We start from the raw sequence: 9,563 nt of genomic DNA, 5'->3' as shown, positions 1-9,563 counted from the left end.
CTGGGACACAGTCTGTCTCCAGCAGGCATTGCACAAAACGAATCAAGGTTCTAGTTCTGTTTGTTTGATTTTTCTTATTTTCAGTCAGCTTTTAATATAATTAAAAAAATCCCCTGTGACCACTCACAGCAAAAAGCAGGTAAATCTCTGCTCTGCTCCATAATGACGCCGTCTGAGCTGTCCTGGCGTGTTTCAACCCAGCAGACGGCCAATTGCTCAATTACAGCCTTCCTTATCAGCCTTCAGAAAGACGGATCTCTGCTGCTGATTGGACGGGACATGGCTTCATTAGCTCATGGGAAACACAGTCAGTCTTCAATTTCTACCTTTCACTGTCTCCATCTTTGATTTCTTTTCGTGACATGTCAGTGTAGAACCAGACTGGAAGCAGGGAAATACGAGAAAGTGTGAGAAAAGTGAGAAAAAAGGAAAACGTGTGTTTGCATGGAAGGATCGATAGCTAATCCTGAGCTTAATCTGGTGTCTCTGGCTCACAGCGTATCTGTCCTCCCTCCCTGCTGCCGGCTGCTTCCTTATGAAGACAACAACATTGTTTGTGTCTGACAAAAAGCTCCAGAGAATTAGGAGCTAATGGCTTCAACAGAGCACATAGAGAGGGAGAACAGCAGGATGGCTTATCTCCGAGATCTGTGGAAAACATGAAGGTAACCACACACAGCTTTTAAAGCTTTCTCTTAAATATTCGCAATGGGAGCAAGCTGAGCATTTCACCTGAGCATTTAATTAATAACAATAATACTAAAAACAATACTGTCATAACCCGGCTTATGGGCCAAAAACGTGAACGAACACAGAATGCCAAATAATCTTATTTATTATAACAAAAATACTATAAATTAAAGAACAAATTCAAGTGTGAGGTGTGTTAGTCAGTGACGTCAGTAATGTTCATGTGGGTGTTGATAATGTAGCGTAAGGTGTTGTAAAGTAAAAGACAAGTAACAATAACAATAATCTTAATAAATCAAATGGGTTGCAGACGCCGGCAGGAAGAGAGCGCGAGAGAGGCCGAAATCCGGGGCTATACGTCTCAGGTCGTTAACTTGCATCCATGTTTCCTTTTACTTGCTTCCCTTCTTTGCTTCTTAGTCCATCCCACCGAGGAAGCATGGGAGAGATGTGAGGAAATCATACGAGGAGAGAGGAAACAAAGTAATGTGTTTTTATGGGGACGAGACATCCTTTCCTCTGAAGCGTCACATGATCTCGTCCGCTGTATGGGCGGAGCTTCAGCTGCACGGCTTAACGGAAAAGGCTGCTCTCATGCATCCTCGCTCATACATAGCTCCTCACAGATTCATCCTCCATCCTCCATCCTCCATCGTACATCCATTGGGCAGAAATGAGAGCTTTGAGACGGCCTTCAAGAAGGCAGGCCAGAACGACTTCCGGTTTAAGCGAGGAGATATCAAATAAGATACTTGGGATCCACCCCGGGCCTTTACAGCCTGAGGAACACTGGACCCAGGTGCTCCAAATCTGGCTGAAGGACTGCAATCAGGCTTCCACACTACCTAAACAATCAAGGAAAAACAATTAGTGATGCAGCACATACACACAAGTTACTAAGCAGGGGCTGTCACAATACTTATAATTGTATTGGTATAGCACTTATGACGACACATCTGGACAGCCTGTAAACTTCACAAATGATATATAACAACTCAAGGTCCACTCAGTAGCTTCCTCTGGAGCTGATGGAATAGCTCAGTTGTTCTTGAGATGGATCTATTGACAGGATTTCATCCAAAGCACTTAAGTACATTGAGCGCTTCTCGTCCGTCATTTTGTCGTTTTGTCGTTTTGTAGTTAGAATGAGTCGCTTGAACAACTCTTCCCAGAATACCTACTCTCCTAACATGCTCTCTCTCTCTCTCTCTCTCTCTCTCTCTCTCTCTCTCTCTCTCTCTCTCTCTCTCTCATCTACAGCACTTTTTTTAAGGTGTCTCCTTCATCTACTGTGCCTAGAGAGACTAGCCTGAAAAGTTTAAATAATATTATGTAGCAGAACGCAGCGCCACTCTCTGTTCTTTGACAGCGATCAGTATAATTTATTTTTTTCTCCTCGCTTTCAAAACTTGTCAGGTTTTACAAACCTGATCTAGTCTAGGCTACTACAATATGGTTTTGTGGCTCCCATTGTGGTTATGGCTCGGTCAGAGATACTTATTGATTTTATCTATTCTATTCCTATTTTAAATTCTGCACTATTTTGTGTTTAGCTAACTGAGATAAGATCCATATCAATGCAAGTCAAACCAGCTATTAGGCTAACTGAAATAAAACCATGCCAATCTCTAGGTATGGTGAAGGGTATGTGATGATGTGGGGCTATTTTAATTCCAAAGGCCAAGGGAACTTTATCAGGATGCATAGTATCCTGGATCCATGAAATAACTGGCCTTTAAAAATAAAAATCTGCCTTCCTCTATGGGAATTTAACATAGGGGTGTGTATAATTATGGCCCCTGTATTTTAAGGAAGAACATTTATTTATTTACAATACATTATTCATTCACAAAAAAAATTGGTGTCCTTAAAAGGTCGTATTTCGTCAACTTGACCATGGGTATGAATACTTATGAGCGGCACTGTATAAAGACATGAAACTTGACCATATGGCAAATAGTGTGATAGGAAAAGGCTGAGGAAGCATTTAAAGAATCTGAGCAACAACAAGGACTCTGCCGGAGAACTAACAGGAACATTAAATCTTGGTTAAATCAATAATACCAAATATATAGCACCTACGGAGGAGGTTGGGGTCGGGTTAGGAGTTTAATGGCGTTGCTCTACACCTCCATGACCATGATGAAATGTTACTAGTCAGCTGGTATAGCCACACAGTAAACATCATTCCTTGATGCTGTTTCTTTCACAAACATGTAATTCCCTCAGACTCTCTGCACACATGTACAGCAGAGAAAACAAGTATTGAATGCGTCAACATTTTTCCCAGTAAATATATTTCCGATGAGGCTATTGGAATGAAATTTTCACCAGATGTCAGTAACAACCCAAGTAATAAATCAAAACATGTATGTCCATGACAAAAGTGTGTAATAAAGTGGAATGATAATGGGAATAAATATTGAACACATGAAGAAAAAGTGGTGTAAAAAGACATGGGAAGCCAATAAACCAGCTGAACTCTGTCAGTATTTAGGAAGCAATCCTGCCCCCTATTAGTGCAAATTAATATCAGCTGGATTAGTCCTAATTGATGGCCTATAAAAAGGTTTCTCATTACCAAGGTGCCACTCAAGAAGCATTTCATGATGGGTAAAAGCAAAGAGCTGTCCCAAGACCTTCGTACGCTTATTGTAGAAAAACGTACGGATGGCATTCGTTACAGATGAATATCAAAACTTCTGAAAGTTCCAGTAAGTACTGTTGGGGCCATTATCCGGAAGTGGAAAGAACATAATTTCACCATTAACCGGCCACGACCAGGTGCTCCTCGCAAGATTTCTGACAGAGGAGTCCATAGAATACTTAGAAGAGTTGTCGAAGAACCAAGGACCACTCGCGGAGATCTTCAGAAAGACCTGGAAGAAGCAGGTACAGTTGTTTCAAAGAAAACAATTAGTAATGTACTCAACCGCCATGGCCTCTATGCATGCACACCACGCAAGGCACCACTGCTCAAGACAAGGCATGTGGAAGCTCACTTTAAATTTGCTGCACAACATCTGGACAAGCCAATGACATACTGGGAGAATATAATCTGGTCAGATGAGACCAAAATCAAACTCTTTGGCTGTCATAGCATACACCATGTTTGGAGGAGAAATGGCACTGCACATCACCTTAAAAACACCATACCAACAGTGAAGTTTTTCTTATTATTATTCTTGATTCTTCTGCTGCCATCTACCAGGATGCTGAAGATGAAACGAGCAAGACAATGATCCCAAACGCACAGCCAAGGAAACTCTCATTTGGTTTCAGAGAAAGAAAATCAAGCTGTTAGAATGGCCCAGTCAATCACCCGACTTGAATCCAATTGAAAACCTCTGGAAAGAAGAGGTTCATAATGATGCCCCCGGAACCTTCAAGATTTGAAGACAGTTTGTGTGAAAGAATGGGCAAAAATCACAGCTGAGCAATGCGTGCGACTAGTTTCTTCAGAAAGGAGGCGTCTTGAAGCTGTCATTACCAACAAAGGCTTTTCTACTAAGTATTAAATACATTTCAGCAAGTGTGTTCAATACTTTTTCCCTATGTCATTTCACTTTATTACATACAACTTAATTTATGGACTTATTTGTTTTGATATCTTTGTATGTGTGGATTACTTGGGTTGTTACTGACATCTGGTGAAATTTTAATTCCGATAGCCCCATCAGAAATATCTTTACTGAGAAAAATGTTGACGTGTTCAATTCTTATTTTCCCCGCTGTATCTGTCGCTCCCTCTCATATTATCTTTGAAGTCTGTCTCTCCTCAGATCCAATCCACAGTCAACGCTCCAGTGCTCAGACTCATCCTCCTCCTCCGTCAGCCTGCTGCTTTGGCCCGTCTGCAGCTCAGAGGAATAAGTCACCGACCGGCCCACAGTAATATCAGGCTGGCTATCGATTAGGGAGAGATCGACTTATTCAGACACAGATAGAGATGGAGGGACACACGTGTGCTGCAGTGTGGAGGAAATAAAGCACACAGTAGAAGTTCAATTAACTTGTTAGGTGTGTGTCTTTGGGTTTGGACCCCGAAGGAAGTGCCGAGACGGAGACAGTAATAGTTTCAAGGGTGTTTAATGAACAAAAAGTCACAAAGAAAAAACTGGCAGAAGGCAGGTGGTGGCAGGCGAAAGCTGGCTGGCATGGCAGATGAGCAATGGTAGCAGGTATTGATTACACAAGCCGGAGAACACACGTACACTGGCGACTGCGCACAAAGGGGAAAAAACTGAAGTAAGTCCAGGAAAAAACTGCTAGGACAAAAACGTGAACTTTCAAAAATCGCTTGAACACTGAGAAACACTGGGAAACACTGGGAAACACTGTGAAACACTGTGAAACACTGTGCGGTTCTCTTACTCTATCAAAGATAGAGATAAATCACACATTGTAAAAAGAACTTCTCTTGGGAAAAATCCCTGATTTGGTACATTCAGCTTGATATGGGCTCATTCTGTTTTTTCAGATTTAGAGATGTTGGAAGGCCCTCATCAAATAGCTCTCAACCGAACATGATTATTACTTGGCTGTTAAGGTCAAATCAATTCTGAAAAATTCAGGTTTGGCCAGTGTATAAAGCCCGACAAGTCTAAAAGGCTTTCCCCTCGAACCTGCTTGGTTTAATGCTCATTTTATTAATTAAGGAAACTGCATAATCAAACCTCAACTCAATCTTGTGTTAAAGATTTAAAAATAGCAAAGTTGTTGTCTGGTGTCTAATGAGCTTAAAAGCCTTACTGTAAAAGGCCATTTGTGTACACTAACTACCATGGATGTTCCAAGATCCGTTCATCACAGACAAAGCATAATGCATCCTCTAAACAAAATTCTTCAGGCTTCCATGTTGTGGGCACATAGAGCATAAGTGTACTTCACTGGTGAGATTGACCTCCCAAGAAAAAGCACATTCTTCTCGCACCACCTTATTTATGTGAGCTTATTACATCATATGCACCAGCACACTCTCTCCGTTCCCTTGATGCTGGTCTCCTGTTCATTCCCTTAGTAAACAAAAGAATCTGTTGGTTATACAGCATTCTCCTACCGTGCCCCTTATCTGTGGAGTGACCTCCCACTACATGTTAAAGAAGCTCACTCAGTTGACATTTTTAAATCTAGATTGAAAACCCACCTCTACTCATTTTACTACAGCCAACCATAACACACCATCCTTTCTGCAACCTTCACAAACAAACTTTTTCACTTATTCTCTTATGTTGCTGGTCTGTTATTACTATGTTCCTTTAATTGTAAAGTGCACTGAGACCATGTTTAATGGGGAACTCCTGTGTTCTGCGAGGTAAAATTACTGTTTTTGTCAGTGGAGTATGGCGGCTTTAAAGAGAGCAGAGATAACGGATTCAGTTCCCCGTCATAAAGGGTTGTCTGACAGCAAGGTAAAGCGGTGAAAATATTCTAAATATAGCGTACACTTAAACTGATATTGATATTTTTAGGAGTCTTAAATATGTTTAGCTGCTGCCCCCATCCACAGCAGTACATTGTTTATGAATCACTTTTCTAACAGGGATTTGAGATGTTTTGTGGAGGGACTGCCAGAAGAAAAAAGTAATTTATATAACCTCACATCAAAAACTCTCTTTAAATACACTTTAAAATTAATTCAGATAAACCCCTCTCCTGTCACCCATCACAACAGGTTTGTATCATACTTCATTCATGCAGGGTTTAACTTCTGTAATTTTTCCCCAAAAAGGTTTACACAAGTTTAAAACTCCTCACAAATATATACATACACACACACACACACACACACATACACACACACACACACACACACACACACACACACACACACACACACACACACACACACACACACACACATACTCTCCACAGGTTGCACAGTAAGTTTGAGAGGAAGCTTTATTGTGTTTAATCAGGATGATCACACATGGCTAGATTGAATGTCATCTTTGTCAGATCCTAAGGATCCATTAACCTTGGCGGGTTCAAGCATAAAAACGAATCAATGGAGGTTGTCATCATGCTTCGCCCGTCCGTCACCTGTCCTCATTACATCTCCACAGACAGCGAGGGAGACACCAATGTACAGCAACTGATGTTTTCACAGTGTGTGTGTGTGTGTGTGTGTGTGTGTGTGTGTGTGTGTGTGTGTGTGTGTGTGTGTGTGTGTGTGTGTGTGTGTATCCATCCACCACCCATGTCACCTTGTTTAGATTAGACCTTTCAATGCCACAGGGGCAAAATTAATCAAATTAGTGCTGAGATGTCCGATGGACCAACGACCTCCACATTGTCTACACACAAACACACACACACACACACACACACACACACACACACATGCAAATAAATATATACTCTGCTTGCATACAGTACACAACACACACACACTTCCCCCCTCTCTTTCTCTAAATTAAATCAAGCTCCACTCTGATCATTAGCCTGACCAATTGAAGCTGGAGTCAAGGAGATGGCAATAGACTGCTTATATTTCCTCTGAGCAGTGTGACAGGTAAAATGTAAGGTACCATTTACATTTTACTGACATTTGTGGACGGAGGACTGGAGTTTACCCAAATTGAAGTAAACCAGAATTATTTCAACTCTTGAACACAAACATCTAATCCAAACTCAAAACAAAAATATGTTTCACTATAAAATGACGGAGTATGTGTTGTGTTGTCTGTTGACATGCAAAGATGATCATTGGACATCATAATCACAGCTGGGTTTGTGTACAGCCAAGATGACAGACTGACGCTGGCTGACTAACTGATCAAATCAAGTTAGTTCAGTGAATTTGAAAGACATACGTAACCAAAATGATGAAGTTATGTCGTTGTAATGTTACTGACCAAGACGTGTTGGTTGGACTGGAATATGAGCAAAGAGGAGAGACAGAAGGGATTTATAAAGAGAAATTAGAGAACAGAAGGAAAAACGTTCAGGAGGGAGATTGATTTGAGGTTTGTGTGTGTGCGTGTTTTTTTTTCTTGTATCCCCACGTTTGTGTGCTGTAAACTGAATTAAGTAAAAAAAAAATAAGATTAAAGGCCTTTACACACCGGGGGTGTGACGAGTAAACTACATCAGAACTATTTATACCAGCAGCGATGAGAGCGCTTTTTCAATAACAGGTTTGAATAGATTTGCGCAAGTTCATCTACAGCAGGGAAAATAAGTATTGAACGTGTCAACATTTTTCTCAGTAAAGATATTTCTGATGGGGCTATCGGCATGACATTTTCACTAGATGTCAGTAACAACCCAAATAATCCACACATACAAAGATATCAAAGCAAATAAGTCCATAAATTAAGTTGTATGTAATAAAGTGAAATGACATAGGGAAAAAGTATTGAACACACTTGCTGAAATGTATTTAATACTTAGTAGAAAAGCCTTTGTTGGTAATGACAGCTTCAAGACGCCTCCTGTATGAAGAAACTAGTCGCACGCATTGCTCAGCTGTGATTTTTGCCCATTCTTTCACACAAACTGTCTTCAAATCTTGAAGGTTCCGGGGGCATCTTTATGAACCTCTTCTTTCCAGAGGTTTTCAATTGGATTCAAGTCGGGTGATTGACTGGGCCATTCTAACAGCTTGATTTTCTTTCTCTGAAACCAATTGAGAGTTTCCTTGGCTGTGTGTTTGGGATCATTGTCTTGCTGAAATGTCCACCCTCGTTTTATCTTCAGCATCCTGGTAGATGGCAGCAGTTTCTTATCAAGAATGTCACGGTACATTTCTCCATTCATCCTTCCTTCAATTATATGAAGTCGGCCAGTGGCGGTTGAGTACATTACTAATTGTTTTCTTTGAAACAACTGTACCTGCTTCTTCCAGGTCTTTCTGAAGATCTCCGCGAGTGGTCCTTGGTTCTTCGACAACTCTTCTAAGTATTCTATGGACTCCTCTGTCAGAAATCTTGCGAGGAGCACCTGGTCGTAGCCGGTTAATGGTGAAATGATGTTCTTTTCACTTCTGGATAATGGCCCCAACAGTGCTCACTGGAACTTTCAGAAGTTTAGATATTCATCTGTAACCAATGCCATCCATATGTTTTTCTACAATAAGCTTGCGAAGGTCTTGGGACAGCTCTTTGCTTTTACCCATCATGAAATGCTTCTTGAGTGGCACCTTGGTAATGAGAAATCTTTTTATAGGCCATCAATTAGGACTAATCCAGCTGATATTAATTTGCACTAATAGGGGGCAGGATTGCTTCCTAAATACTGACAGAGTTCAGCTGGTTTATTGGCTTACCATGTCTTTTTACACCCCTTTTTCTTCATGTGTTCAATATATATTCCCATTATCATTCCACTTTATTACACATAACTTTTGTTTTGTTGTTATACTTGGGTTGTTACTGACATCTGGTGAAAATTTCATTCCAATAGCCCCATCGGAAATATATTTACTGGGAAAAATGTTGACGCGTTCAATACTTATTTTCCCCGCTGTACTACGGCTGGATCTGGACATATTTCAGTATGTCGGTGGGACAGTTTGAGGTCCTTCTGAGGATGTTGGTGTAGCGAGAGAGAGGGAGTGAAGCTACGTAGATGCGGTGTGAGCGGATCAGAGCGAGCGATCGAGGCCAACCACAGTTGGGAAGCCGAAGCAGAAAGAGCTAACACTAAGCTACTGTAAGCTATTTTATTGAGTTTCATTTTAGTGAAAAAAATGCTCTGAGTGAATTTCAGTTCCCTCTAGTAAAGGTGCAACGTGATTGGTTGATGCCTTTATTCATGGTGCAAAAGCTCAGAAAAATCTAACTCTTTCCGGAAACAAATGACGCCGCTTTTTTGCAGCGTAAAATTCGATTTCTGTGTAAAAGTAACCATGACAAAAACAACAGTTCGAA

This window comes from Sander lucioperca, chromosome 21 (assembly GCF_008315115.2).
Source record: "Sander lucioperca isolate FBNREF2018 chromosome 21, SLUC_FBN_1.2, whole genome shotgun sequence".
NCBI lineage: Eukaryota > Metazoa > Chordata > Actinopteri > Perciformes > Percidae > Sander > Sander lucioperca.
The sequence above is the reverse complement of the archived record's forward strand: the minus strand, read 5'-3'. Positions refer to the sequence as shown.